This window comes from Alligator mississippiensis, chromosome 7 (genome assembly GCF_030867095.1).
Source record: "Alligator mississippiensis isolate rAllMis1 chromosome 7, rAllMis1, whole genome shotgun sequence".
In the NCBI taxonomy this organism is placed as follows: domain Eukaryota; kingdom Metazoa; phylum Chordata; order Crocodylia; family Alligatoridae; genus Alligator; species Alligator mississippiensis.
In genome coordinates, this window is record NC_081830.1 from 26,957,344 (window position 1) to 26,962,597 (window position 5,254).

The following is a 5,254-nucleotide window of genomic DNA, read 5'->3' on the forward strand; positions in this document are numbered from 1 at the left end:
TTTGGTGGTAGGGGTCTGCTACAGACCCCCACACCAAGGGGAAGAAATAGATGCAGGGCTCCTGAGGCAACTCTCAGAGACCATAAAAGCCAAAGAGGCGGTAGTCATGGGGGACCTAAACTACCCGGACATCTGCTGGGAGACGCAGACAACAAGGTCCCATCGCTCACGCAGGTTTCTAACTTGTGTACAGGACCTCCACCTGACACAGGAGGTGCATGGTCCCACTAGGGGGAATGCCATACTGGATCTGGTATTGGCAACGGGAGATGACATGATAGGGGACCTCCAGATCGGTAGCTATCTGGGAGACAGTGATCACCTTATAATAGAATTCAACATAAGACGGCGAGTGGGTAAGGTAACTAGTAGGGTGAAAGTGCTAGACTTTAGGAAAGGTGATCTCAATGCACTCAGGCGATTAGTCAAGGAAGCACTGCAGAGTAGGAGATTTGATGGGATGGGAGCCCAAGAAGGGTGGCTGTGCCTAAAGGAAACGATCCTTCGGGCACAAAGCAAGACGATCCCCGAGCGAGGCAAAAGAGGAAAAGGGGCCAGGAGGCTTCCATGGCTGACCAGAGAAATCCAGGGCAGCCTAAGGGCCAAAAGGGGAGCACATAAAAAGTGGAAACAGGGTGAGATCACTAAAGATGAATATACCTCCTCTGCTCGTGCTTGTAGGGAGGCAGTTAGGCGGGCCAAAGCTACCATGGAGCTGAGGATGGCAACCCAAGTAAAGGACAACAAGAAATTGTTTTTTAGATATATTGGGAGTAAAAGGAAGGCCCAGGGAGGAATAGGACCGCTGCTAAATGGGCAGAAACAATTGATGACAGATAGGGGGGACAAGGCTGAACTCCTCAACGAGTTCTTTGCCTCAGTGTTCCTAAGTGAGGGGCACGACAAGTCTCTCACTGGGGTTGTAGAGAGGCAGCAGCATGGTGCCAGACTTCCATACGTAGATCCTGAGGTGGTGCAGAGTTACTTGGAAGAACTGGATGCCTTTAAGTTGGCAGGCCCGGATGGGCTCCATCCGAGGGTGCTGAAGGCACTGGCCGACATCATTGCAGAGCCACTGGCAGGAATATTCGAATGCTTGTGGCGCACGGGCCAAGTCCCGGAGGACTGGAAAAGGGCTAACGTGGTCCCCATTTTCAAAAAGGGGAGGAAGGAGGACCCGGTCAACTATAGGCCGGTCAGACTCACCTCCATCCTTGGTAAAGTCTTTGAAAAAATTATCAAGGCTCACATCTGTGAGAGCCCGGCAGGGCAAATTATGCTGAGGGGAAACCAGCATGGGTTTATGGCGGGCAGATCGTGCCTGACCAACCTAGTCTCTTTTTATGACCAGGTTACAAAACGCCTGGACACAGGAGGAGGGGTGGATGTCGTATACTTAGACTTCAGGAAGGCCTTCGATACAGTATCCCACCCCATACTGGTGAACAAGTTAAGAGGCTGTGATGTGGATGACTGCACACTCCGGTGGGTGGCGAATTGGCTAGAGGGTCGCACCCAAAGAGTCGTGGTGGATGGGTCGGTTTCGACCTGGAAGGGTGTGGGCAGTGGGGTCCCGCAGGGTTTGGTCCTTGGACCGATACTCTTTAATGTCTTCATCAGCGACTTGGACGAGGGAGTCAAATGTACTCTGTCCAAGTTTGCAGATGACACAAAGCTATGGGGAGAAGTGGACACGCCGGAGGGCAGGGAACAGCTGCAGGCAGACCTGGATAGGTTGCACAAGTGGGCAGAAAACAATAGGATGCAGTTCAACAAGGAGAAATGCAAAGTGCTGCACCTAGGGAGGAAAAATGTCCAGCACACCTACAGCCTAGGGAATGACCTGCTGGGTGGCACAGAGGTGGAAAGGGATCTTGGAGTCCTAGTGGACTCCAAGATGAACATGAGCCGGCAGTGTGACGAAGCCATCAGAAAAGCCAATGGCACTTTATCATGCATCAGCAGATGCATGACAAATAGGTCCAGGGAGGTGATACTTCCCCTCTATAGGGCGTTGGTCAGACCACAGTTGGAGTACTGCGTGCAATTCTGGGCGCCACACTTCAAGAAGGATGCGGATAACCTGGAGAGGGTCCAGAGAAGGGCAACTCGTATGGTCAAGGGCCTGCAGACCAAGCCCTACGAGGAGAGACTAGAGAAACTGGACCTTTTCAGCCTTCGCAAGAGAAGGTTGAGAGGCGACCTTGTGGCTGCCTATAAGTTCATCACAGGGGCACAGAAGGGAATTGGTGAGGATTTATTCACCAAGGCGCCCCCGGGGGTTACAAGAAACAATGGCCACAAGCTAGTAGAGAGCAGATTTAGACTGGACATAAGGAAGAACTTCTTCACAGTTCGAGTGGCCAAGGTCTGGAACGGGCTCCCAAGGGAGGTGGTGCTCTCCCCTACCCTGGGGGTCTTCAAGAGGAGGTTAGACGAGTATCTAGCTGGGGTCATCTAGACCCAGCACTCTTTCCTGCTTATGCAGGGGGTCGGACTTGATGATCTATTGAGGTCCCTTCCGACCCTAACATCTATGAATCTATGAATCTATGAATCATCACTGTCCTCACAGGAGACAGCAGGTTGGGCACTGATTTGTGTCAGAGCAGCTGCCTGGTGATGCTGTGGAGTTTGCCTCTAGCTGCTGACTTGGCTGCTTTAGGTTTGAATCCCAATGGCCTTCACAGACTGGAGCTGGAGCCAGTTCTTTGGAATTGAATTAGAAAATGAGTATGCTGTGGAGCTCCGGGAAGATTGGGATAAGACCTAAGAGATGGGGATGGGAAGACTCTGACTTGGGAAGGAGATAAGGAAGTCAATGTGGTGTCAGGGTCTTAAGAGGTGAGTAGAGAAGGGCAAGACTAAGCAAAGGAGCTACAGGGAGGACAAAAGACAAAAATAAAACACAGACTATAAGGATAGAAATAAAGATTGTCTTTATCCCCTTAAATTTTTTAAAACAGGATTCACAAAATCCAGATACTGAATCAGTCATCTAAAATAGCCAATAGCAAATTCTGAAGATAATGGCACATATGGATTGTCCTTTAGGTGAGGGGCCAGATTCTTTAAGTGCCTAAACTACCACTAATATTAAGTGGGATAAGAAGAGTCATGCCCTATCACCCAGGAAATGGGATCTGTGATTTTCAGTTTCTCTTCAACATGAAGGGAATCAAACCCCTTTTATGACCATTGTATTATTACCAACGGATTACTGGCTAAAGTAGTGGAACACACTTACACTGCTCTCACTGGCTGGAGGCATTTGCTGCAAAGAATATGAGTCTTGGGCTAGAAGGAGAGCACACAGGAGCGTTGAAGACTATATAGGCTGGTGCTTATGGCACTCAGCTGGAAGGAAGGTGTCATGACCCAAAGGTCTGATTTTTTTGTGTGTGCTTCGGCACTTAGAATTATCCCCGTGGGTATACCACTTCGTTGCACGGAGGAGTTCTGCTGCGCAGAGAACCCGCGTGCAGGGAAGTGTTCCCGCCACTTTGCAGCGATCTTTGCAGGGTGCATTTCCTTTGCAGCACAGAAATGCACGGTGCAAAGGTTTCCCGCTCGTCGTATGCAAATTCGTGCCCCGCAATTGGCTAGTTCTAAATTATTCACACGTGGCGGCTAGCGATTGGCCTGCTAGCCATATAAGAGGCTTGAGCAGTTTCCGCCCAAGCCAAAGAGGACTCCGCATTCATCTCGTGGGGACTCTGGGTGTGCGCAGCAGGGTAATAGAAACCCTGTGTGTCGCTCAGAGGAGTTTGGCAGCCTGATCCACCGCCCACCTCTTCCCGTCTTCGAACGGAGCCTACTATAAGACGTAAGGACGAGTTTAATGCGCGCTTGTTCTGGACATCCGGAGTTTGTCATGTTCTGTCTGCGTGGAGCCTTGCAACCTCCACGTGTGTTCGTGGTTTTTGTTGTAACTGCAGCTCAAGCAAGTTCTCAGCCTACACCACGACCATCTTGGTGTAAGTAAAATAATCTTAAAATCAACCGTTATGTGTCTGTGCCTAATTCTAGCTTGGCGCCCGCCCTCTCCAACCCGGCCTGCCCGGGCTGCTGGCCACAGTCCGCGTGCAGAGCGACGTAAGCGACCCGGGGTCAGACCCGGCGCGCACAGAAGGAATTGTTGGGTCACTTTTGCTCACAAGTCTGTTTTCTCTTCTTATCCAGGACCTATTTAATTATAATAGAATAGCAAGTGGGGAGGAAAACCCAGGCATCCCCTTTTTGGTTTTGAATATGCAGAACCTCCATCTGTGGTTTAAAGGAAAGGCGTCACAGACTCAGGCTCCTTCCTTTTTTCAAAATAGGCCATCTCATCCTACAGAAAAAGTGAAGAGTGACACCTTCCAAGTCTATTATAGAGCCTAGTGGAAAGGTCAGTCTTCAGGTATGGACTGCAGAGGATTTGATTTCATAAAATGAAGAAGGACTCAGGTCTCACCAGTCCTGAAGGAAGACCTCAAGCTGAAGCTTATTGTGCAGAAGGTCACAATGGGCTCCAAGCTGAAGCCTCTTGTGCATGGCAATGTCACCCACAAAAATCAGAATTAGGCAATAGACCCAAAGTACTATGACACACACTACCAAATTGTTACAGTTTTTTATCTGCTATGACAAAAGTCCTAAGATGCCATGTCACTTCACTGCAGGTGATCTGTAATAATTCCTTCTTGGATTATTGATAGTGATTATTGGAAATGAGAGTCCAACAAAAAAGGGAAATGGTCTTGCTAGACAGAAATCAGCTTGGCAAGGTAAAGGACTCATGGGAAGACAATACTATCTATTAGGGCTGTGCGAAGCTTCAGTCCCTGATTCGATTCAGTGGAGATGCAGCCCGATTCAATGTCCAAATCTCCAAATCCAAATTGAATCAGAGGGCCCTTTAATTTCTCCGAATCTAATCAGAACCCTCCAAATTGATTCACAGAGATTCAGAAAAGTTCAGCAATTCAGACATAGACCCAGCTTTAAATATTTTTTCTACATACCTCTAGGTAGCAGGTAGTTCTTGAATTCTGTGATGCTGGGGCACATGGCGTGTCCCACAAGAGTGTAGGGGCCTCCCCAGCATGCTCAGCAGCAGACCCAGAAGTGGACCAGAAGTTCACAGGGGGGGTCCCCTGCACATACCCCCAGCTCGATGACTGGTGCCTCCTGGGTCTGGCAGGAGGGGGGACCCAGTGTCCCCCCATGGCTGATCAAGCACATGGAGGGCCCCCCTGCACTCCTGAAGGAC